At 33.6% G+C, this 27764-nt stretch overlaps 1 protein-coding gene across 4 annotated transcripts in view; it reads right to left on the bottom strand.

The window, feature by feature from the left end:
• Window positions 1–27764, bottom strand: part of NDST4 (N-deacetylase and N-sulfotransferase 4) — a gene marked incomplete at its 5' end in the record, with an annotated part of 266779 nt that overhangs the window by 42865 nt on the left and 196150 nt on the right. The window lies entirely within an intron of this gene.

Genomic DNA, 27764 nt, shown 5'->3' with positions numbered 1-27764 from the left:
ATTTCCTAATAAATTCAAATTTTATCCATTGGAATCACCACTGGTGATTCTGCAGTTAAAAATCAATATAGGAGAAGATTGTTTAATGGAATCCTTTGTTTAATTTTAAAAAGTGCAATGAGTATTTTTTAAAAGCAGAAACTACTCAAGAGTAGTGAAATGAATTGCTTGTCTTGCTTTGCTCATCTAATGCCCTCTAAATCAAATAGCCCTTCCCATCCCCTTACCCCTTAGGGTCCTCACCACCTGACATACTGTGTGTTTGTTTGGTTATTTATTGTCTAGTCTCTCACTCCCACATTAACAGGTAAGTTCCTTGCATACAGGGATTCTGCTGCTGTTGTCCATTACTGTATACTCAATGCTTTGCAAAATTCCTGGCACATAATAGGGGTGCAGCAAATATTTATTGAATGAACAAATGTATCCGCAGTGACATCTACTTCTTTGCCAGTAGAAAATGTGAAGTAGCTTGATTGCTTTCCAATTAGTCCCCAGATTCTAAAGACGTGAGGGGAAAAACAAAACATTCTATCTTACAACCCTGAAAACAGCTGGCATTTGATAGGACAGGATAAATTGCTAAATTACATTTTTTATTTGTGTTTTCCATTTCTACGATCAGACTAAATGCAACAGAAGTTCCATTCTGCATCTGATTATTTACCAGTGTCCCAGTATTTCAGTCATAATATTTGGTTAGTGAATTATTAACAAATCAGAACTGTTTTGATTCAAGACCGACTAGAGTGTAAACACTGATCTTCCTGAATAGAGAAGTTGGGCAGTGATTTCGTCAAAGCAGCAGTAAATGGGGCAGCTGTTCTAACAGAGAACAGAAGGCTCCTGATGTATTTCAGTGAGCAGGAGCTCCACTTTCCATTTTTCTTGTACATTAATAGAGGTTTAAGTCATTAAAAGGCAACACATGTTTGAAGCATATTGTTTTTGCATATATTTGTGTTTTGTTTTCTTCAGTAGGCAAGTCAGAACAGAGATTTAGGTGTCATGATAATTGCCTTTTAGAATAGTCTGAGTCTGAACAAAGGTCTCCCAGTTTTACACAACGGGAAGCAACCAAAGATGCTTTCCATCTGAGCAAATTCACTTTACTTTTGTGGTTTTTTTTGTAAGAGATCAAATTTCCTTTTCAACCATGTTGCAATAATGCCACATAAAAGTCACTGAAGTGCAAATTCATAACCCCAGGAATAATCACAGGCAGTTTAGCCACTGTGTAGAGAAAACCTGTCCATTAGCAATCAGTTTAAGCTTCTCTAATAGCTTCAAATATGGTTCAACTGCTTTCAGTGGAAAAGAAAAAGTCAGCTTTATTCAACATTCAACCAATTGACAAATATTTATTAAATGTTTATTATGTTTCTACCAATGTATTAGGAATTGGAGAAGTTATAATGAGTAAATTATGCACAGTTTTTGTCTAAAGGAACTTAGGGTCAAATGGGAATACAGAAAATGAAACTATAGATTATGACACATAATAATCTCCCTTCAGATGAGAGGATGGTTGGAGTAGGTGGATGGTGTGGGGGCCAAAGTTATGTTAGAAGAGAAGACAAGCCCATACAAATCGAGTGGTTTGGAGTTTAATACTAAAACCAGTGAGAACCCTTGAAGGATTTTGAGTAGGGAGGAGGCATGGTGGGATGTGCATTTTATATATGCACATATATAACTGGAAGTTGTGAGTCAGGAGGTTGTCATAAACACGATTGGAAAGTAATGATTATCTAAATGGTGCCAGTGGAAAAGGAAAGAATAAAATCCAAAAGATGTTAAGATACTGAATCTCTTGGGATCTGTGTTTGATTAGAATCCCTAATGATATGTTTGATTCAATATCAGGGATGAAAAACAGAAATATCAAAGATGATACTCAGGTTCTCCATTTAGGTAATTGATGGATACCTCAGTGAATTCACCTAAATAGGGAACACTGGAGGGCTGAATAGAACAAAAATTAAGAGAAATAAAACTTTAAAACAACGGTTATAAACAGAGCTAACAAGGGACACCCAGATGTCCACTATGGCTGCTCTGAAGATCCTAGTGAGGTCAGACAGATTCATGTGAATTCCACTCTGTGTGTGTGTTCTCCAACATTGCACCATTTGGAAGTCAACTCTAAGTCTGGAGAGAGCAAGCAGTTGAATTCTGTTAGAATTGAGAATTTTCCAATGAAAAAGGAAGAATAATGGCATAAGGAATACCTTAGTAAGAATCAAAAGACAGAGATTAAAATTATCTCCCTTTGTGCTTTCTGTAAATTAATAAAATTTTGATCTTCTAAAATACATTTTTATATTATATCAACTGACTAAAGGCTGTCCATATTAAAAATATGTTTGATTCAAATGGATATTTTAATGTGTAAGAGCATTGTGAAACATTGACTATTATCTGGATCTTTTTTTAACTATACAGAAATTATGTGCCTTCTAATTCTTCAAATGTCAAGGGAGTATTCTGATAAGTGCCAACAATTCAAAGAGGGATATGCTATGGCTCAGAAAAGGAAAAGGAGGATCAAACTATATACTAAAAATTTTCATCTCCTACTTTGTAGGCATTATGACGAGGCAAGCAAGCAAGACCCCTGGAAAGGAAACACTAGATTTTTGTCTAGGCTTCAAGTGACAATTACATGGGATATTTTTTTTTTTAAATCTTTCTTCTTGATCAAGTTTAGCTTTTCAAGGCAGAATACATAAATTTCTAGTGGGACAAGATCATACCAGGGAAAATATCTTGATTTGAATTATTTTGCACATAGTTGCAACACAGAGGACATCCCTCAGAGCAAAGGATTCCAAAGAGCAAGAGGGTTTAGGATGTCAGCCTCAGTAAGGGCTGATGGAGATGGTAAGAGTGGCTGAACACAGATGTACCCTGGGATGTGGGCACCAAATATCACTGTCACAACTCCTAAACAGCCCATCAGGCCTCCATGAAAGGCACACTGTTTGAGTGTCTGCTAAAGTGAGGGCTTCCTTAATGAGTTGGTGGTAACTAAGGAATCAGTGACTCATAAATGAATCAACATGGCCAAAGAGAGAATCAGAAGCTTGAAGAGAAAAGAGAAACATCCCAAATTAAATTGCATAGAGCAAACAATGAAAAATAAAAAACATGACAAAACATCCCATCACCATGGTACAATATCAAAAGGTATAACATGCATAATACCAGAATAAGAAGTAAGAGGGAATGGAGTAGAAGAAAATTTTAAGTAATTATAGCAGAGAAATTTCTGTAATTAATGATAGATGTCATATCATGACCCGGAAAGCTCAGAGAATGCCAAACAGGATAAATACTCCACAAACATACAGAAACAGCCACACCTAGAAAGCCACAGGAAACCTCCTTACGCATAGACATGAAAGGTAAGAATTACAGTGGATTTTTCAATGAAAATCATGTAGGCAAAAGAGAGTGGTATAAAATATTTAACATGTTGAACCATAACAATACCAATCTCTAATTCTATATCAAACATAATTATTCTTCAAAAAGTGAAGAAAAAATAAAGATTTTCATAGATAAAATGGAAGAAATATTTTGCTGGGAGATCCACCCTGAAAAATAATTTAAAAGTTCTTTAGTAAAAAGTAAAATGACATAGTTTATAAAGCTGAATCTACATAAAAAAGGAAAATTATTATAAGAATAAAGATAGAGTACAGTATTTTTATTCTTAATTGATTTTAAAAAATAGTTGTATATAGCAACAATAGGTACGATACATTAGGTGGCTATAAGAATGTAAGTGAAATGAATAACAGGAATGTCACAAGAAATGTCAGGGAAGAATCAGAAATACTCTGTTATAATGTACCTGCACTACATGTGAAACAGGATAGTTTATTTGAAAGTAATGTTAGATAAAAGGTAAAAATGTGCAATATAAACTCTCAATCAATCACTAATAACAGAAATATGTGTAAGCATATACTAGAAGAGGAGATAAAATGGAATCATAGAAAACATTCAATTAAAACTAGAGATGACAAAAAGAGAAAATGTGACAAAAAACAGTTACAGCATGGTAGGTAATAATCCAATCCCACAAATAATTATGTTAATTGTAAATGATCTAAATACACCAATTAAAAGATAGAGATTGTCAGAATAGATTTAAAAAAGAACAAAAACCAAACCAAACCAACAAACCAAAACAAGACCCCAAAACATGTTTTCTAGGAGACACCCCTTAAATGAAAAGACTCAGGTTAAAAAGTTCAAGGATAGAGAAAGATTCCATAGTAACCCTAGTCAAATAGAGCATTTACTGTACCTATGTTAATTTCAGAAAAGCAAACTTCAGAATGAGAAATATTTTTATGGTAGAGAGTGGATGTGATGCCAAAGGTTGATACCAAACTTCACTACTCAAACATAAACTAACACAGAGATGCAGGTATACTCACACAAAGATTTATTTCACACTCACATATGCATTCACAAATGTGTATACACACACCAACTCTAAGTTGCTGTAGAGATAGGCAAATGTAGTCAGCATTGGAAGGAGAAAAGAACTTTGATTTGGGCTAAGCTAAAATTTCCATAATATTCTTTTTTTGAGGGGGTTACCAGGGATTGAACTCAGGGGCCACTGAACTACATCCCCAGCACTATTTGGTATTTTATTTAGAGAAAGGGTCTCACTGAATTGCTTAGGGCCTTGCTTTTGTTGAGGCTGGCTTTGAACTCTAGATCCTCATGCCTCAGGCTCCCAAGTTGCTAGGATTTCAGGCACACACCACCACACCAGGCCTCCATAATATTCTTAAGACTGAAAGTGGTTAGAGTTATGAATTATGATTGGCAAATTCTTCGGAATTTTTCTTTGTTTGTAGAGAGCAGGTTCTAATATAACAGTTGAGAGTGCTCAACCAACTTATTACATAATCACACGTGTTCCAATATTGGTTCCCTAACTGTCCACAATTTGGTCTAAGCACCTCAATGGAGGTAATGGTTTTATCTTTGTTAAGACACGTAAAGTGAATCAGACAGCTAACATGAATTTCATTGGGGGTCAACCCTTTTGTGTGATAGTAACATTGCTGTGGTTTTACACTGTATAAATGAGATCTAAGAAACTGAAATTGTTTTTCTCTATTTCACCATTTCCTCCCTCATCTCCCTTTTTCTATTTTCTTGTATACAGATACAAATATGGGTTTTGCTGGTCTCAGTCTTTTTATTGTTCTAGCAAAATGTTCTGTAATTTCCAAGCTGTCAAAATCTGATCATGTGCCAACAAGCTATATTTTAATACATGAATAGCATTATGAACAAAACCATTCCTGTCAAGTGTCCATTTCCCAATGCCCTAACAGCTCCATCCTTGCTGATGTCTCACAGCACTTTGAGATTCAAGTGGTTAACATGTGTCATATCCTGACAGCCCACCATTACAGATTACAGTCTGCTATTATAGATTAGGAAGTGTAGTCCATTCACTGCTGTTGGGTCTTCTAGAATATTTGGACCTGGTAACTCTACAAACAGCTGCAGTAACACAAAAGGATTGCTAAAACCTAGATTTTGAGTTGACAGAGCTCTAATTTTAATACTGACAAATTGTCTCAGATTTCAATGCCTTTCTATTCATGACGCTTCTGATGCTGAAACAAAGAAATTCGTGTGCCTGAAAATTATTCTTGTGCTTTAACTTGGTATCCTTACAGTTATCTTGTGTTTTTATTTCAGTATAGCTTGAATGTTAAAATTTTACTTAGCAGTATTTCTTCAATAAAGATCAAAGAGGATCCATTGAAATGGAATAACGTTTTTTCTTCTTTATTCCCATAACACTTTGAACATGCTTTGTGTTATTGTTTATTATATTTTAGTTAAATATTTTTTCTGCTAATCTGAGCTTATCTGAAGCAGGGATAAAATTTATACATTTCTTTACCTTGGACTCTGTATATTTCCTGGCACAAGACAGAGCAGGAACTATAAATTCAGATGTGCATAGGGGCTAACAATGAAGTTATAATTGGGCATCTTGAAATTACATACTAAAAAATATGGTGCATGATGATAGAAATCACACTCACATTCAAGATAATAGGGAATGTTGGAGTCAATATTGAACAAACGCTCATTCTGTTTTTCAAGAGTGTGTAAATTTCAATACACTTCTGTTTTTTATTTTTTTTAAATTATGAATATATACCTGTCTCCAGAACAGGTCTGTAAGTTGAATTCAAGTCATAAATGGAGAGTTTTTTCAAACTTTGCATAAAGCATTTGATAAGTGCATAAAGGACAAGGGATAGGGTGTCACTCTTGTGTGTAGAAAAAGAGAAATTCTGGTGCCCCTAACTGTCCTACTTCATCCTTGGAATTGAATGGAATGGAATGCACACCAAGCCCAAGTTTAGAGATGAATCCTGGGATTCCATCTTATACCTGCAAGTCATTCTCCACTTAGTCTGGACATTGCACATTGCCAATTCATGATGAAGAGAAGTAAGAATTTGTGACACAAGTGATCAGGTTGTTAGCCTGTATAACAAAAAGTTTGCATACCACTGAGTGTTATCAGATTTGTGAAGTACTATGCAACTTTCAGTTTTTTTATGTTCACAGTTTATGGTTTTTCTCATACCACAAAGTATTTGGTAGAAACAATCATTTTTTTGAAAATTTACTTCTTTTATTCTTAGATGCCATATGTTGCTTCATTCAATAGGAAAATGAGGAATGCACGATGAAGTTGTGATGGATAGAAAGAAACCCCACAGATAAAGGATGCTGGGTATTCTATGTCTCCTTATTTCCTAGTCTGTTTGTTAGCAAATAATTAACACATATGGAGTATTTTCCAGTGAGTCAAGAGGGCTTAGCTTTATGAATCCCTTGCAAACCAAGGAACTCACAGGAGGATGGAGAAAACTGGAAAAGATAAGAAATATTTATGCCTTTTAGTGAAAATGTGGACTTATCTATCAGATAGGCCTGTGTGGCTTCCTTTAGGAGGTGCATGATAGCATTGTGCATGATAGTCCATTGTGAATCCCACTTTGGTTTTCACATTGTGATAACAACACTGCCTTAACAAAAGAGACTAAAGTAAAGCCAAGTATTCCTAATGGGCTGAGGTTTTATTCTCAAATAATCTGAATTCAAATTCAAGTTTCACATGAGAAATCAGGTGATTTATAAAGAAAGACTTAAGAATATCTTGGAATAATGTGGATTTCCCTAAGGATCCCCAGCAAACTCTTTCTGTTTGTTTACTATAAAGATATACTTCAAAAATGAGACATGATTTTTTAATGTAGAGAAAGAAATCAGATAGATAGAAATTAGCAAATGTGCAACAATTGAGTCTGGGTTGTATTAAGAATCATGCTGTAAAAGATTACAATGCTGAACAAGAGTTCAGGGCTTAAGTGTCAGAACTGTTTAAGGCGACGCCTGCCTGGACAGACATCCATAAGGTTTACTGCCGACTTTCAGATTAACAAGGATAAATTGACATTCAGCTGTGCTACACAGAAGAGGCTGTGTGATTAAAACTTATAAGCACTGCCTGTCTGCTTCTTGGCACAAAAACAAATAGGCATCCATGCATGGATCTACTTAATAATTACTCTATGAAATCCCAAACTATCTAGCTTAAATTAATTTGGCATTTAAAATTCTTCAAATGCTAGTAAATACATCTGCTCTCCTGGAGTACTTTCAATTTATTTATTAAAATAATGAATTTGTTTACCCCATGCAACTTAACTTTTACCTTTTGTACTACTGGTGACCAAGGGACAAGGATACTCTTTCTGCCACAGAATTTCCACTTTGCTGTTATTAGATACTCTCAGGTATTTCATTACTGTCTTTATGATGGTTAAAAAAGAGCACTGATTCTTTTCATCTAATTAGTTGTTTGGGTTCTTTAAGACTTCTAATTTTGAGGCTTATATTTTGTTAACTCTGCTCTCTGCCTTATATATTTCTTCTAGCATTCAACTTAGATTACTGAATTTATTCATTTTATAATTAATCTTTACAAACAACAGAAATTCCAGGAAGAAATAATACCTGTAAGGAACACAGTCACTTCAGTTTCTTTTTTAACCTGCTCCCTCACTATGGCTAAAGCTTAAAAGCATGTATTTTTGTTATTTTTGTTATTGGATGATGAGGACAGCTGAAGTTTAAAGATGTCAAATCACCAAAACTCATAAGCGGCTCCGACATGCTAGTCTTTGCAGCCATCTTATAGTGCCCACTTAACTGATGAACAATGAATAAGCTAAAACTCAGAGAGGCTGCTTAATCTACTCAGGATGATACCACTGGACTGAAAACACTAGAGTTTGCTATTCCAAAGTCCAGACTCTTAAACACAATTCTGTGTACCTGATATTTCTTTTTTATTTTTCCTTGCTAATCCACAAGTTACTTCTCACATTTAATGAAAATTTCCTCTTTTAACTTCTTTTTAATTATGTTGTCTGTGTCACTGCTTCCTGGTTCAGCCCAATGAATAACCCTTTACCCTGGCTCTAAGAAATACTTCAGTATTTCTTGTGTAAAGACAATGGAATTCCACAATAGATACTGAATCTTCCATCCAATATTAACTTTTTTTCTCATCCCACATTTTTGACACTTTGGGGGATAAGAACCATTGATATATTTCTATTTCAGTTTTACTTTCCAGTTTTACTTTTGTTTGTTTTTTAATGTTATTTTTATCTCTGATTTCTTCTACAACATCTCAACTTAGCTGTTAGTTTCACAAACCTACATTTAGGCATCCTGAATATTATCATATTTTCTTAAATGACTTCCTTATTTATATAAAACATGCACACCTACACTTTCAAACTCTCATAGCTTTTATATCTTAAAAAAGCACACACTTGAACAAAAGAAATGCTACCCAGTTTGCTACTAAATTGAATATTCCATATTCCTTTCTGTGCAAAACAGGAGTTTCTTTCAGACTGCCCTTCCAAGATACTTGTGAGTAGCTCCTTTTAGTCTATCTTATTTAAGTGGATTTTGGTCCCACTGACTCCAGACAGGTGATGAATATACAAATTACATAACTGGTTATTGCTTATCAAATATTAAGGGGAAGTCAAACAAAGAAGTGAGTAGGTTGAAGATGACCTTGAGGAATGTATTAAGTCAAGTAATAAGAAGCCTGGTCGTAAAGTGAATGCTGAACTTGAGCACTTTGGCAGAGATAATAAAACTTGTGTTCACATTAGGTAATAAAGTATTTGAGGTTAAGCTGTACTTGGAACAAAGCGCAAAACTCAAGAGATGTACAGCAAAATTGATAATCCTCATAGAGGTTTACGAAGACCTTTAGAAAATGTCATAGCAAACATGAATCATAAACGTCTTTCAAAAATAATACGTGCTGTCTCCAAATGGAACAGCCGCACCTTTCAGATAGGTAAACTTGGATGGAAGAAAACTCACAGAACCTGAAACTAGATGTAGCTATGTCTAACTTCCAGCCTCATTGTTTTCTACTTCTTATTCTTGAAGAATGTATTTATCCCCCAAGAGCCTCAGGGACTCTGTAAATCGGGAATAATAATGCTAACATCATGAGGTTTGGTTGTAAGCAGGAAAACATGTGGCTCACAGTGAACACAAAACCTGATTTTAAATATATAATGTATTTTAAATATACAATGTATTCACAAAGTAGGATGGCTTGGGCCTGAGGAAATCTTGGTGCTTATCTCAAGATATTTTTTGTTTTTCAAACCTTAATGTCTTATGTTACCCAAAACCATTTACTATTTTATATGTTGATAAGTTTCTTTTATTATTTTAATGTATTTATATAAATTTTAAACAGTTAACAATGGAAGAAGTCTCTTGACATCTACTTTTATAAATTCATCATCTGTAATATTTTTTAGGCTATCTTTTGGGGGTAAAAGTATTTCCAAATCTAATACAGTTATAGTTTATTGAGGAGACTCTAAGTAGAGTGTAAGTAAAACGTCACGGCAACTTTAATTAAACAATTGGTGGAGGTCAGGGACAATTTGATAAAACTTCATTAGCACACAAAGCCTTACATGTAGAATGCCTTACAATTATTAAAATAAGGCTCTAGGAAAAGCATTCCAACACCTGTTCAAGAATCATAACCACCAATGTTTTCACTGAATACGTGGAGGTCCACTGCACTTCAAAAATTTCCCCCAACAGAAATAATAGCTGTTATTCCAATCTTAGGATAAAAACCAGTGCCAAGAGATGGGTAGAGATTTCTGTAACTTCTTTCCCAATACCTCCAAACAATTCCAACTTTATCCTATCCCCATGCACCCCTTCTCTTTTCAAGGTTCTATACTGGGGATAGAACTCTGGGGCACTCTACCACTGAACTGCACTCCAAACTTTGTATTTTTATTTTGATACAGGATCTCACCAAATTGCTACGGCTGGTCTTGAACTTGTGATCCTCCTGCCTCAACCTCCTAAACAGCTGGGATTACCCATACAAGCCACTACACAGAGCTTATCCTGTCTCTCTCTTGTGCTTCTTCAGAATTGAAGACTGGAATGGTCCACTAAGGTTAATCTTCTATGTTGTTGGTGGTCATCTCATTTGTCCTCAGGGATCTTTTCCTGTCAAGCATCCTTCCTTTTCCTACCTTAAAATACACATTTGCAAATTCATTCTCCCTACCTTTCACTATCACTTTGCCTACAATCATCAAGTCTCTTTATTCTAAAATAGTCTACAATTCACTTATGTCCTGGAGTTGTTATGCAAACTTTCTACTACCACCCCCTAAGTGAATTCTTTACATTCCTTCATTCTTCCCTCAGACCTTGACTCATTAGTACCTTGAAAGTTAGATTTGGATTTGGCCTCTGTGTTGGAACTCTTTTCAAAAGTCAATAATGACTACCCTGACATCTTTCTTGCCATAACCCTTCCTTTCCATTTGCACTTTTGCTATTCTAATTTAGTCTTTTTATGTATTTTTAGTTATATTGTGTCAATTTCCATCTTTGTCCCCATAACTCATTCAGTATCAATTATCACATTATTCACCCAAAAGCATATTTTTGCTTCCTCACAGAGATGCCCCTTGTTTTCAACCTATTAATTACAGTTGAAGCTGCTTCGATGCTCTTTGAGGCCATTCATATTCTCACCCAAACCTTGAGTTCCAGGTCTTCACTCTGATACAGCCACATGTCATCAACTTTCTTCAGCATCACATTTTTTCCCTATATTTTTGCATATATTTTCATCTCTTACATCTTTCCCACTTTACTTTTGGAAATTCTGTGCTTTCTTCAAGCCTATTTGTGAATATTTGTGGTTTTTTTTTTTTTTTTTTTTTTCATTCTTTTCTTACTACCTGCACCATATATAGTGTTTTAGGATTTTTATTACATTAAAGGAACCATATAAAATTGCTATTTTGAAGGTAAAATATAATTGCGTATAAGGAAATTTAACTGGTATAATCAAATATTTTCCCCATTAGATTGGAAGTTCTCTGAAGGTAGAGATTGTTATCTACTTTTGTACATTCCACAGTATATTAAAATCTTTAATCACTCAATATCTATTAAATTTAAGATTTGATAATGAATACCATGTAAATCATTCACATTTGAAATATATTGTGAATAATTTGCTTTATAGTCTTAATCTGCTTATATTTTTCTACATTGTAGCATTCTGTGTTTTGAAATATAACACACAAACAAGTGAATAAAACTTGTTTATTTAGTCTTGATATCTGGTTGTGCAAATTTTCCCATTTAATTATTCATCAAGAGTCATAAAATGTTATCCTTCTTTTGCATAAAAATTATATTATTACTATTTATATATACATATATATTATTTCTGTCACGTGCTCTTTTTGTTTTCCAGAAATAGTCAACTATATAATAAGAAACAAGATCAGGGCTGGGGAGATAGCTCAGCTGGTAGAGTGCTTGCCTCACAAGTACAAGGCCCTGAGTTCAATCCCCAGTACCAAAAAAAAAAAGTAAGATCAAGGTCTTTCTTTCTTATTATTATTTCTTTATTATTATTGTTATTTAAACCTACTTTTTAGAGAGTTTGGCTTCACAACATAATCAATGAGCAGATACAAATATTTTCTATACACCCTTTGCCCCCTCAAGCCCCATAGCTTTCCCCATTATCGATATCCCTCCCAGAGTGGTATGGACATTTGTTATGACTGATGAATTTACATTGGCACAGGATTATCACTCAGTGCCCATAGTTTACAATAGATTTTACTCTTGGTTTCATACATTCTATGGGTTTAAACAAATGTATGATTATGTTGGTGATATATTCACCATTACAGTGCCGAGCAGAATGGTTTCACTGCCCACAGATCCTCTATGCTTTGCCTGTCCAACTCTCTCTCCCATCTAGTCCCTGCAAACACTGATCAGTTTACTATTTGTCTTTTCTGGAATGTCAGTTATATAGTTGGAATTGTATAAGATGTAATATTTTCAGATTGACTTCTTTCACTTAGTTCTATATAATATTTCAGTCTCTTCCGTATCTTTTGAATGCTTGATAACATTTCTTTTTAAATACTACTCCTCTATCTGGATGTACCACAAGGTATTTATCTATTCACTTACTGAAGGATATCTTAGTTGCCTCCAAATATTGGCAATTATGAATAAAGTTGCTTTAATAAAATCACTGTGCAGACTTTTGTGTAGACAGGAATTTTCAACACTGTGGGTAAATACCAAGAAGTGTGGTTGCTGGATCTTATGGTTAGAGTGTGAGTAGTTTAGTTTTAAAAGAAATCAATAAGCTGTTTTCCAATGTGACTGATGACCATTTTGCATTCCCAGCAGCAATAACCATTTCCATTACTCCACATCATTTAGAGCTTTCAGTGTTGTCCGTGTTCTAGATTTTGGTCATTCTAATAGGTATGCTATGAGATATCAAAGTTTTAACTTGCATTTCCCTATTGATAACTGGGGAACATCTTTTCATATACTTATTTGCCATCTATATATCTTTTTTGATTACATATTTGTAACATTTTCAGCTTTTAAAAAACTTTTTCCTTCTTTTTCTCTTTCTATTTTTACTTTTTGATACTACTGGGATTTAAACCTAATGTCTGAGACATGCTAGGCAAATGCTCTACTACTGAGCTACATATCCAGTGCTTTTGGTTTATTTTTTAATTAGGTTGTTCACTATCTAGTTAAAAATCTTGATATATTTTGAACAATATTCTTTATTATTTATATCTTCTGCAAATATTCCCTCCCAGTCTGCCACTTTTCTTATCATTCTCTTGACATAGTGCTTAGCAGAGCAAAAATTTTCAATTTTAATGAAATCCAACTTATCACTTATTCCCTTCATGGATTATACCTTTGGTGTTTTGTCTAAAATGTCATCCCCAATCTAAGGCCATGTAGGTATTGTATGTTCTCTTCTAGGGGTTTTACAGTTCTGTGTTTCACATTTAGATCTATGATTCATTTTGAGTTAATTTTTATGATAGGAATGAGGCATGTGTATGGATAAATGCATTTCCATGTGCATGTGAGTGCCAACAGTCATTGAAAAGGTGTTATCTTTCCTACATTGCATTGTCTTTTCTATTCTGTCAGAATTCAATTAGATATTTATGTGGGTTGATAGCTGACTTCTCTGACAGATCTACTTGTGTCCTCTTTGATTTCTGTACCGTATATTAAGTACTGAAGTGGGGTAGTATCAGTGCTCCAATTTTTTTCTACTTTAATGTCATGCTTGCTATTTCGAGTTTTTTTTTTTTTTTTCTTCCTATATAAACTTTAGAATTATTTTCTTGATGTCCACAAAATAACTTCTGGGCATTTTGATTGGGATTTTGCTTAATTTAGAGATTAAATTATGAAGAACAGGCTTTTCCCACAAATGGTCATCGGCTAGATCAATTAAGAATAAGACAAATGTTTTTATTTTACTTTTCCTTCTCTGATGCTCTTCCTTTCCTTATATAGATACAAGTTTCTTACCTACATAATTTTTCTTCTCTGTAAATAACTGTTTTTCAACATTTCTCATAAGGAAGTTCTACTTACAACAAGTTCTTTCTTTTTTTTTTTCTGATAAAATATTTCTTCACTTGAAAACAATAATTTCTCAGGAAACAGAATTTAAATTGGTGGGGTTTTGTGAGCATTTAACATATTTCTTTGTGCTCTCTTCTTGCTTACATGATTTTTGAGAAATCACATGCAATTGTTTGTTCTCCTTCCCACCCAACTTTTTTCAGAATTTTTAATTTTTGATTTTCTGTAATTTGAATACAATATGCCCAGGTATAGTTGTTGTTGAAATTGACTCTACTTCCAGTTGTCTTAACTTACTGAATTGGATCTGTATATTAGTGCCTGACATTAATATGAGAAAATTCTCATTCATTATTGTTCAAGTATTTCCTTTGTTTTCTTTCTCTCCTCCTTCTGATATTTCCATTTATTATCTCCTTTTATAGTTGTTTCACAGTGTTTGGATAGTGTGCTTTTTTTGCACCTATTTTTTTCTTTGCTTTTTAGTTTTTGAGGTTTCTATTGAGGTATTCATAAATTCAGGGATTATCTCCTCAGTTCATTAATAAGCCATCAAATGCATCCTTCATTTCTGTTACAGTGTTCATTGTCTCCAGTGTTTCTTTTTGTTTCTTTGTTAAAATTTCCATCTCTGATTATATTACATCAACTTACATTGCCCATATGTTATTGCATGCTATCTACTTTATTTAGTAGATCCTGGAATGTATGACTCATAGTTGTTTTAAATCACTATTCTGATAATTCCAACATCCCTGCCACATATGAATTCTAATGCTTGCTCTCTTTTTAAGCCATATTTCCTTCCTTTTTTTCTATCTTGCAATTTTTTCCCTGATAGCAAGACATGATTACTGAGTAAACAGGTCTTTATAAGGGTGAACTGTGAAGCAAAAGGAATCATTTGATAATCCCATGATTAAGTGCTAGTCTTTTAGGGAGTCTGTGCCTCTGTGAACTTCACCAGTACTTTTCCATTTCCCTCTTAGTTGGAATAGGAAGGCTAACAGGAACTGGAGTTAGATATCGCCACCCTCTCCCACATGGAAGAGGGATTTGGAATTCATATTTCCCTTATTTCATATGTAAGGCTAAAGCAACCTGGAATTATCTATTTTCCTCTCCTGAAACTCTGTTAGGATGTGATAAAACCCCATTGGGCTAGGTTCTCACTGCCTCCATATTTTTTCTTGAGGGTAGACCTTGTTAAGAAGATCATAATTCTCTGGCATACTTCAAAATGGTTACATTTCCACTGCCACTGTAGGTACATCACATGAGGGGATTTATTTATGTCCAGCATTAATTGTGAAATCTTGATTAAGTTCTAGGAGGTGAAACTTAGAAAACTGTGGGGATACCCCTATGGACTGGGTAGAATTTTTAACCTTCGGTCACATCTATTCCAAACCTTTGCAATTTGTCAATTATAGTTGCCCCATTAACCATAATTTTTGTTTTCCATGGTTTCATTTACCTACAGTGAACTGTGGCACAAATTACAGAAAAAAAAATTCATGAGTTTTAATATTATGTTCTTCTGAGTAGCATAGTGAATATTGTACTTTCTGGCTATGTCCTACATAGGATATGAGCACTTTCTTCCCAGTGTTTCCTTGTTGTATATACACCTACCTATTAGTTATTTAGCAGCCATCTCCACCATCAGATTGGTTGTCTCAGTACCACAGTTCTTGTGTTCAAGTCAACCTTACAGAGTAATATTATACTACTGCATGATGACTATATTATTCATTTCATCTTATAATGTATCATCTTACATTATCACAAGAAGTTGGGGATACAGTAATATAAAATGCTTAGAGAAAGACTATATTCATGTAACTTTATTATAAAAATTGTTATAATAGTTCTATTTAATTTTTAGTTGTTGCAGTTAATCTTCTATTGTGCCTAATTTATAAACTCTACCATAGGCTGTACGTATAGGAAAAAAAACAAAGTATATATAGTGTTGATTATTATCCATGGTTTCAGACACCCACTGTGGGTCTTGGAAGGTTTCCCCTGTGGAGAAAGGGAGATTTCTACATAGTCAGGCTTCCCTACCCCAGAAATGATTATAGGCAACATTTCTTCTTGGGAGTTCTATTCTCCAGCAAGTTGTGAATTTTTATATTTGCCTGTCTGTCCAATTTGGGGGCAGTGTTGATTTTTCAGTTTGTTCAACTTTGTAGTTATTGGAACAGAATTTTGGCTTTGAAACTCTTCAAATGCTATACTGGAAACTGAAAATCTTTAGATTGATTTACAATATTGAAAAATAAAGAAGATATTTAAAAAAGTAGCATATGAATTATCTTTAAACTTGAAGTACTTGTTATCTGAGTTTTGGTTTACCATTTTAATTTTCTAGTATTAGGAAATCTGTACATTATTGATGTATATAGGACTCTTTTTTCTTTTTGGGTGTGTTTGTGTGGGGTTGTGTGGGGCTGAATCCATAGCTTCACATGCTAGGCAAGCAATCTTTCACTAAGTTACATCCCCAGCCCAGGGAGTTTTATTTAAATTACAAACACCATATGTAGAAGATAATACAATGAAATAAGGTTCTTTAAGATCTAATTTAGATCTTAAAGATTTTCCTTAGAAATCTTGGAATGGACCCACCATTTGACCCAGCTATCCCACTCCTCAGCCTATACCCAAAGGACTTAATATCAGCATACTACAGAGATACAGCCACATCAATGTTCATAGCTGCTCAATTCACAATAGCCAGACTGTGGAACCAACCTAGATGTCCTTCAACTGATGAATGGATAAAGAAACTGTGGTGTATATATACAATGGAATATTACTCAGTTATAAAGAATAATAAAATTATGGCATTTGCAGGCAAATGGATGAAATTGGAGAATATCATGCTAAGTGAGATAAGCCAATCTCAAAAACCAAAGGACCAATGATCTCGCTGATAAGTGGATGATGACACATAATGGGGGGTCGGAGGGGGACAAGAATGGATGAAGGAGGGACTGTATAGAGGGAAAAGAGGGGTGGGAGGGGGGGGGGGGAAGGAAAAAATAACAGAATGAATCAAACATCATTACCCTATGTAAATGTATGATTATGCAAATGGTATGCTGTTACTCCATGTACAAACAGAAACAACATGTATCTGTTGTGTGGGTATTTATTGAAGGTGGACTGGAAATAAACTACTTCTATTCCTGTGCTGCTTCCTTGCTTGCTTGCTTATTCTCTAGCTTATAGAGGAAAAGAGGCTTACTTGATTTTAGAGGAAGAGAGGCTTTGAGAGGAAGATAGGCTTTGCTTATAGAGGAAGTTTTAGAGAAAGACAGGCTTCTATGCTTATCAGAGATCTGTTTCTTCTAAGAGTTCTGCTTCTTCTTCTTAGAGGTGCGTCCTACATCCTGTGAACTAAAGGTGCATACTAGAGGTGCGTGCTAAAGGTGCTATCTGAGGTGCTTCTTAGTGATGCGTCCCGCATACTGCGATCTGTGATCTGCAACCTAGAGGTGTGTTCTCAGTTCTCCGCCCAGTGATCTGCCATCTGCCTGCTGCCTCCTGCTTGCTGCTTACTGCTGCTGCTGTTTACAATTAAAATAAACTAAAATTTAAAAAAAATCTAGTTTAGGGTTCCTTTGAGGTTAGCATTATGTATTGCTATTATATTCATGTTTTTATAAAATATTAGTCTTGATGTTATATGCCTCTCATAATAGTAGTGATTTAAATATTAAAAATGTTTTTTATTAATACATAATTATTAGAAAAAGTAAGGGAAGGAATTGAGAAATTCTCCAAATCACAAATGGTTATCCTTCCTATATGAATTACATTGAAATGACAATACTTTTGACCATGAAACAATCCCTATTTTCCAGTCATGCAAAATAATTTTGAGAGTTACACATATCACATAAATCTTATTCATATTTTTTTACAATTAATGTAATAGTATCAAAACATTAAGAAATTTAAAGCACCATGATAAAGTGTAAAATCAGAAAATTGCACAGAATATTCTTGTTCCTTCCTGCAGATTTATAGAATTGTTATTAGTATTGTTATTATTCTTATTGTTATTATTCTCAGTGATAACATAATGCTATAAAAACATTTTAGTATCAGTAATACATGTTCACTTTGCATGCTTTTGATACAGAATGACTACAGATCATACAAATATGAAAAAAATTGAAATGTGGGTTTGTGTATCTAAAACATAATTTTGGCATTGTTCATCGTGTATGATGTCAGAAAGAGCTGAATGTTAAAAAGGTTTAGAATGACTTGCTGATACTTTTGAGAGATTTGATAAAAGGATGTTTTGGTAATTTGTGGAGCTTTTATTACAAGAAATGAGAAATATAAAGTGTTAATAGTAGTATTATTAAACATACATAATTTTAAGTAGACTGATAGGTGTATTATACTTACATAAGCTTCGCTAATTACTATAGGCCACCTGCGTGTGCTATAGAATTATTTCAGATAATCAAACACAATTTTGAGACTTTGTTATTCTTAACAATTCATATATTTCACAGTTAATTAAAAACTGGAACACAGCCAAAACAGAACATTTTTTTCTCTTTGTTAATGGATTATTGAGTTAAAATTTTTCATATGGTCTTAAACCTACTTTGTCACCAAACCAGATAGAAAAAGAAAATGAAAGAAAAGTTTGGAATAATGTATTTGCACTCTTATTTCTTTCTTCATCTGCCCTGCTCAAAACAGAGTAGCAGGGTAAAAGTTCTTTCTTTTTGTTTTCCTCCTACAAATCAGTCTGTGGTACATATACAGCTTCAGTCTAATTAATATACCACCCTATAAAATTCCTACATTATGCATTCCCTAAACCACTTCATTGCTAATTGGTAGGAATAAAGCGTAAGTGGGCAATTTATCTTGGATAGAATTATACAAATAATATTTAGCTTCTTAAAGTCATTGTGTAGCACACACAAATTGAACCTCTGTACAGTATGTTAGTAGGAATTTCTTATCAACTTACAAGCTATGCTCAGAGAAGATTTACACAGATTTTTAAAATCAGAATGTCCTTATAGTTTAATGAGTTTTGGCACTGCCTTAGACTGAGGATGCTGCTTTTTTAAAATTTAAGTTATAAATATCTGAAAAGACTAGTGAAATTGAGATATAAGAAGATGGTTATCTGCTTTCATGACTATTTTTCTTGATCAAGGTGATTTTATGAAGTTTTTTAAAAATGAGAGCTCTTTAAAGTACTTAAAAGTGATCATTAACAACCATTTGGCCCTACTGTGTGTAAATAAAACCTTGGAATTAATGTTATTCATTATTCAATTAGTTCATTAGGGGCTGTTATATTTTCAAATCAACCATTTCCCAATTAATTTCGAGGGTGAATGGCATTTCTCTTCTTTTTCGTTTACTTCCACTAAACATTCATTTTGGGTAATCAGAGAATTTTGTATCAGCTGTTTTTTACCTTAAAGGTTTGCTGCTGACACTTTAACAAATTATCCTGTGGTCTGTGCTGGAAGGTAACTGAATTTCCTTGCTTGACAGCCCTGTCTTCGACACATGTTCATTTATTACTGTTTCTTCCATCAGCCGACTCACTTGAGGCTAATTCTGATGAAGTGCTTTCAAAGAAGGACCACTATTGGTTTACATTAACAAGAAGATGGTGGAAAGGCAGCTTTCGAACAGGAGAAATTAGAAAAAGAAAAATTATAAACCTTGGGATCAATTTTTCTATGAGTCATAACATAATTAACTATAAAATATGAAGCTGAAAAGTATTATTCTCAGTAGAACCTGATATTTTGTTTCATTTAGGAGCTCTGTATTAAGACAGAAATGGAGGGAGAAGGATTGAAAAAGAAAGATGAACTTATAATCATATTAGGAAGAAAAATTGTGCAGAAAAGCTTGAGTTAGGAAGAAACAGATTTAATCATATATCTGGAGCTGGATGATAAAAGCCTTTTCAACTTTTATGTTTGTGCTGTAATTTTTCTATCATGTTATCACCTCTAGCAGCATTACTTGTTATGAAAGGAGATATTTGTGGGAGATTAGCCTACAGATAAGCATTCTTTAGTAACATGCCTTTCACTGTAAATGTAATCTTAACTTCCATACTGTAAAGAGATGGTTGTGGTTGAACCATTGTTTAACTCAGTTGGTTTCTCACACATAACACAAACACAAGATACGTAAAATAATTGTTAGGCTTTACAGATATTTGTTGAAGCACAGCATAATCATTTGCTTTATTCAATTTGTTTTAAATCTTTCAGTTTTAGGTATGGATAATCATCTGAACCTGCCTCCACTAGAGACAAGCTTACGATAAACTTATACTTGAATGTATCTAGGACTCCAGCTCTCCTGAAAAGACTGGTGCATTGATTTTTTCACAACTAAGCCTGTTTGGAAAGCCTGGAGTCCTTTGCATATTTTATAAAAATTTTTCTTCAATAAATAAAAGCAGTAACTCTCTATGTTCTTTTAGTGATTCATGATTCTATTTTCTTTGAAACTGAATCTTCATTTTACAGAAAAGAAGTACTAAGCTTAAGCTAGTGCAAAAGTACATTAAAAAAGGGGGAAAGGGAACTAATTGTTCTCTGATGTGACTAAGTAGCTAAGAGATATTGGTAAATCATTTATCTCATTTTTTTTTTTTTTTTTTTTTTGAAAATCTGGGAAACAAAGCCAAGCCAGCGAATATGAGTTCTCACCCTTTTAATTGTTGGATTTATTATAAGACTGGTAAAAATAATCCTGCTATGTAGAGGACCAGAGGGCTTGCCCTCCTTGTACCTTGGCTGTGATCTGTATGAAGTGTCTAACCTCCAGCATTGTATTCAACTTTGTCATGTCTCAGTTTCTCCATTGATTAAAAAATGGTAAGTAATAGCCCCTGTCTCCTAGGGTTGTCACAAAGATTTAAATAATAATACACACAAAGCACTTTGACCAACTTCTGGCATATAAGAAATTCTCAATGAATACATGAGTTTTAATTTTATATAATAAACACATTTATAAGCACTAATTCACACTGGTGAGGCAAAAATGAGTTTACAAAGTTAGTCCTCAAGTTGCTCAATATATAAGTAGTAGACACACAAGTGAATAGGGGTTTTTAATATGATAAGTTTTTGGTGTATATATGACAATACATAAGGTTAGGACAAAGACACCTAACTCAATCTGGACTGGGGTGGTCATGAAGTTTTTATAGAGGTGGTAAGTAAATTGAATGTGGAAGAGGAAAAAGAAAAGGTAAATGAAAGAGAAGGAAGGACATAACACCTACTTTATAGGTGGTACTGAAAAAAAAAAATACTTGAGGAAAAAAATTGCTCTTTGGGGAAGAAGCCAACATAAGTTTTGCTGAATGTTATAGTTCTTCTAATGGTGGGAAACCAAAGTTGAACTTTTTCTTGTCGAGGAACCATTAAGTGATTTAGAGAGGCATAGGTAGTGCAGAAGGTGAATTAAAGGAGAAATACCAATGAGAAACATTCAACAATAGAGGCATTATCAAGTGAATAGTACCAAAGTCTTATTATAATATATAACATAATCATTTTTATGGGGATTTGAATAATTCTGATGTCATAGGGAAAATCCTCTTGCTATAATACTAAACAAAAGGTAGGATATAAACAATGAATTCAATTGTGATGCATATTTAAAAAGAACATTCTAGTGTTTTAAAATGGTACTTGTGAAAAGATGAGGGTGAATTTTACTATCTTTTACTTTCCTTTATTTTTGCATTCCTCAATAAGAATTTCTTATTTTTATTAAGAGAAAAATGTAACTTTTAAAATTTTAAATATCAGTTAAATCAAATTCTGATAGCTCTTCTGCCTTTCAGGGACTGTAAGAATTATACTGATTTACTTTTTAATTATGTGTAGTTTGTTAAATATAAAATGCTTGGCCCTTCTGTTTTCTATATAATATGGAAGTCATTTTATTGCATAGCAGCTGCAAGACACTTGGGCAGTTTGAATTATGAGTTACATTTGGGTTATAGACAATTATTTTATGTTGTCCAAGGTGATATATTTTTCTCTTTGAGAAAGGGGACTCAAAAAATAGAGCAAAAATCAAGAAATATGTTAGCACACATGTACATGCATGTACTTACATATGGATAGCAAATTTATGAACATTTTTCTTAGAATGATAAATTAATGATTTTAAGCCTTTATTTTTATTCTGAAAAAAGTTTGATTTAGCATCATTTTCTATTTTCATGACAAAGAAAGTAAACCATACATTGAAGTACATATTTACAAAGCTAGTGAATTAATTAACATGAAATGTGTATTGTTATTTAAAAATAAGAAAAAATTTTTAAAAATACGTTACAAATATCCTTCAGTGGGAAACAGAGTAAACAATTGTTAGAAGAGTAAAAATGTATGTTTTACCTTAATCATTATGATGAGGATTAATAAAACAAATTGAAGATGGAGGTACTGTAATTTAGTTTATTACATCTATTTTGACTTGGTATCAGGGTTAGAAGCTTAAACAACCTCAACTTCCAAGACTTATTAGAAAGCTAAATGATTAATTTGAATTAATTCAATAACCATTCGAGAATTTAAATCAAGATGTCACTAATTTCCTTGTGTAAATCTTTATTCATTAATAAAGATAATTTCATGGGTTAGTATGCAGTTAAAAGCTTATTGATATGAGTAGTAAGCTATCATTTAAATGCTGGAAGAGTTGCTAATATCTCATTTGAAATACATATTTTATTTTTAATTTTGACTTATAGAGAGCTTTTCTTGGTTGGCATAAGCAATTATTCCATGACAGATAATTCTTTGACTATTTTAAGCGGATGATATTTAGAGCTGTATTTATTAGCTTATCTTGTCTGTTAAACATTTATGAGCTGTGGTTCTTTATCATCCAAAATAGCAAGATAGCAAGAAAGATGAGCTGGAAAAAAGATACTATGAGACCTTGTGAAAACTGAAGAGATATGATCAAGGGTACAGATTCTGTCTCAGGATGCCTTAAATATGTCAGAACACGTTCTCTTTAGTTCCACTCGAAAACTTGGTGAATGAATAGGAGGGAAATTAAAGATATCCAATGAGGCATAAATGTAGTATGTGAGCAAGACTGAAAAGCTTGTCTCATTCATCCATGTTCGTATTTTCTTAGAATTGTCATTTCAGGAAATGGACATCTCTATGAGAAGAAAAAAGAAGCCCTAAAACATCATCATATTTCAATATTATGACAACCATTCAAGGGAGTTGATGGTATGTGTCTCTGTGTACATATCATGGCTTGTCCTTTTTTTTTTCCTAGAGAAAATGAGAACATTTTCCTTGCTATTACCAACAAGAAATAGAAGTGTCTGAATTATGTTCCTAAATAGTCAGAAGAAATTTATGTGATTGAAATGTGTATTTCTGCTCTGTGGACATATCATTCAGTCCTGTGACTTCAGATGACATCCAGATGCCAATGCATCTCACTGTTACACAGTTAGTTCTCAATTGCAGACTCACTTAGCCAAATGACTACTACATTAGATGCCTAAAAGTTATTTCAAAATCAACTTATTAACAAATGTGCCCCATCAAGTGCCTTTCACAAACTGGTCCCCACCAAGATTCCCCACCCTGGTAAATGTGCTTTCATTTATTCATTTCTGGCTATAACATTTGTGCCTCTTTCTTCCAAACTTCACATCTAATTCATAGGCAATTAAAATATATCCTATTGTCAATCATTTCTCATAATCTACACTATTACTACCTAGTCTAAGCATTAAGTTTTGTTTTCCAGTATCCTCCTAATTAGTTAATTAGTTTTTGCAATACTGGGTGACTACAAACTATTTTCCATTGAGGAGGCAGATTACTTTAGAACATGATCTGATCATGTCAGAAAAACTCTTTAAAACCTTCCCATGGCTCACTTATATAAACACAGTGTCTTTATAAAAATACACATGAAAATACGAAGAATAAAGTTCAATGCCCCTTTCTTGGCATACGCTGTATTGAATGATTTAGTCCTGTCACTTGGCTGATTTTGTTTTGCTCATTGTGTCTCATTCAACCAAAGGTCTGGAGGTTTTTTCCTTTCATTATCTCCATACATATTTTTATGATAACATTCTTCACAAAGTATATAGAATTATTATGGCATTTTAAAGATTGTGGAAATAATTGCTTTTATACCTCCTGATCCTTTTAGCTATCATTTACATAATTTGAGAAAGGGTATAAACAGAGAATAGATGAATCTACAATAGCAAGGAAAAGTAGGTGGGAAGAGGAAAGAAACATTAGATTTATAGGCATTAGATAGAGCAGCTGTAGTCCACTGTTAATGATATATTGCTAACAATTACTTGTAAACACTGGAACATTAATTGGGTTCAAAGCTTTCTAACAGCCAAAGTGAAAAGGGAAACACAGTTGTGCAAATTACCATTGTGTAAGAACAAAAAGAAGCTCAGTACTCAGGAGAAGTGTAATTATGATAGGAAGTATTTCAGAATTTCTTCGAAAAGACTCAAAGAGGTGGCATTGTCAATGCAGTAAGTGATCTGCCTCACAAAACTACTCGTCCTAAAGACTATGAAAACATAGACACGATTTAGTTTAAAAACATCCATTATGGGCATGGTGGTGGTAAGCAGGAGGATTGTTGGAGATTATAATGGTATGGAAACACATCTCTTCTGTCTGCCCAGGTCCTCAGGTAGATGGTAGAGCATTTGGGAAAATAGAGAGATTTCAAAGACTTCCAATCATTTGACCCAGGTAAAAACATTCGACGGGTGCTTAATCAGGTCCAAGTTGAACTGATACTTTCTGAAGGACTTGCAGTGCAGTCCTTTTCATATTGGCAGCTAAACCCAAACCCAGGATCCTGAGCAGGTATAAAATAAAAAAGACAAGGGGGCTTAGCAATAGTGCTCACCATTCCACCATATCTCAAAGAGGACTGTGAGATGTTCCTTTGAAAGTAGTCATGATTTTCTTATGAAAATTACAATTAAACTGTAAACAAAATATTGTATCTTGTATTTGGACAAGAATTTAATCCGTTTCATTAACATCATATCAGCTCACTGTTATATAAAATAACTTGTTAATTTTTTTAAATTAGTTTTTCATTTCTTTTTAGTCACCAAATGTTAATTGTAATTACATAATAACAGTGATGATATTCAAGGAATTGTGGATAGAAGGTTGACCCATAGTAACAGATCAGAAAGGTGGTTGCCAGAGGCTGAGGTGGGGGAGGCAGGGGAAAAGGAGATATTGATTAAAGAGTACAGTGTTTCAATCAAATGGATGCAAAAGTTTTAGCAATCTATTGTGCTGCATCATAACTACATTTATTGTATTGTAAATTCAAGATGGCTAAAATAGACGTTTTAATATTCTCACCACAGAAGATAAGCTGATGTGATGATGGATATGTTAATTAGATTGATCAAATCTTTCTATAATGTATACATGGATCAAATCATCACATTGATCACCATAATTTGTTTTTATTTCTTACTGATGTAGCAAACCTAGGAGTTATGGATGGAATATCCAGCTCATTTAAAGTAATATATTTTTATGAATCAAGGTCCAAAAGAACGATGAATATAAAATATCCATACCTAACTCAATTACATATTCTCAATGTTTCGTTGAGAAAGGATAAAAACTGATTTTGGCTTTCTTGGTAATTTTTTAGTGTGAATTCTTTTTGAGCACTAATAATTAATGAGCACATAGGACCTAACATATATCAAATTTTTGACCATAAAGTCACAAGCCAAGGAAATGATGATCACATTTTAACTCTTTAATAATACCACTCATTTCCTTTAAAAATAATAATCAAGCATTAAATATTTACACTGTGATCTTAAATACTTTTTGTGCTTCTAAAATGAGAGGATTGTACTAGTTTGCAGTCCCATCAACAATATACAAATGCACCTTTTCCCACAACCTTGTCAGCATTTGTTGTTGATCATGTTCTTGATCATTGCCATTCTGACTGGAGTGAGATGAAATCTTAGTATAATTTTGATTTGCTTTTCCCTGATTGCTAGAGATGTTGAACATTTGTTCATATATTTGTGGTCATTTGTGCTTCTTCTTTGGAGAAATGTCTATTTAGTCCTGCCCATTTATTGATTGGATTTTCTGGTTTTTTTTTTTTTTTTTTTTTTTTTTTTTTTTTTTTTTTTTTTTGTGTGTGTGTGTGTGTGTTAAGTTTTATGAGTTCTTTGTATATTCTGGATATTAATCCCTGATCAGAAGAGTAGCTGGCCAAGATTTTCTCCCATTCTGTAGGCTCTCCTTTTATGCTCTTAATCATTTCCTTTGCTGTACAGAAGTTTTTTTTTTTTAATTTTTTTATTTAGTTTTTAATTTTTTGCAGACTGCATTTTGATTCATTGTACACAAATGGGGTAGGTACATCATTTCTTTTCTATGGTTGTACACAATGTAGATTCATAGCATTCGTGTAATCATACATGTACATAGGGTAATGATGTCTGTCTCATTCCACCATTTTTCATACCCCCCTCCTTCTCATTTCCTTCAACTTATTCTAAAGTTCCCCCATTCTTCTCTCATTTCCCATCTCCCAAACCCTATCATATATCATTCTCTACTTATCAGGGAAAACATTCAGCCTTTGGTTTTTTGGGCTTGGCTTATTTCACTTAGCATGATATTCAACAGCATCCCATTTATTGATTCTTGTACTTGCATTTATTTTTTGCATGTTAGGGGTCTTATTAAAGAAGTCAGTGCCAGCACCACCCATATGATGGAATGTTGACCCTGTGTTTTCTTTAAGCAGTTGTAAAGTTCCTGATGTAATTCCTAAGTCTTTGATCCATTTGGATTTAAGTTTTGTGCAGGCTGAGAGAGAGGGATCTAATTTCATCTTTTCTACACATAACTACCAGTTTTCTCAACACCGTTTGTTTAAAACGCTGTCTTTTCTCTAAGATCTATTTTTGGAGATTTTGTCAAATATCAGATGGCTATAGGTATGTAGATTTGTCTCTGTGTTTTCTATTCTATTTTTTTTTTTTACAGACTGCATTTTGATTCATTGTACACAAATGGGGTACATCTTTTTGTTTCTATGACTGTGTACGATGTAGATTCATAGCATTCGTGTAATCATACATGTACATAGGGTAATGGTATCTGTCCCATTCTACCATTTTTCATACCCTCCTCCCTCTCATTTCCCTCTACATAATCTGAAGTTCCTCCATTCTTCTCTCACCCCCCAACCCCACATCCCCATTATATATCATCATCCACTTTTCAGGGAAAACATTTGGCCTTTGTGTTTTCTATTCTGTTCCAATGATCTTCATGTCTATTTTGATGCCAACACCATGGCATGTTTATTACTACAACTCTGTATTATAATTTCAGATCAGGTACTGTCATGCCTCCTGCTTCATTTTTCTTGCTTAGTATTGCTTTGGTTATTCTGTGTCTCTTGTTCTTCCAAATGAATTTAAGAATTATTTATTCTAATTACATAAAGAATGACTTTGGTGGGGATTGCATTGAATCTCTATATTGCTTTTGGTAGTATGACCATTTATGGAGATTCCTCAAAAA

This window comes from Sciurus vulgaris (genome assembly GCF_902686455.1).
Source record: "Sciurus vulgaris genome assembly, chromosome: 9".
Classification (NCBI taxonomy): Eukaryota; Metazoa; Chordata; class Mammalia; order Rodentia; family Sciuridae; genus Sciurus; species Sciurus vulgaris.
This window is presented reverse-complemented; position numbering and strand designations above follow the sequence as displayed.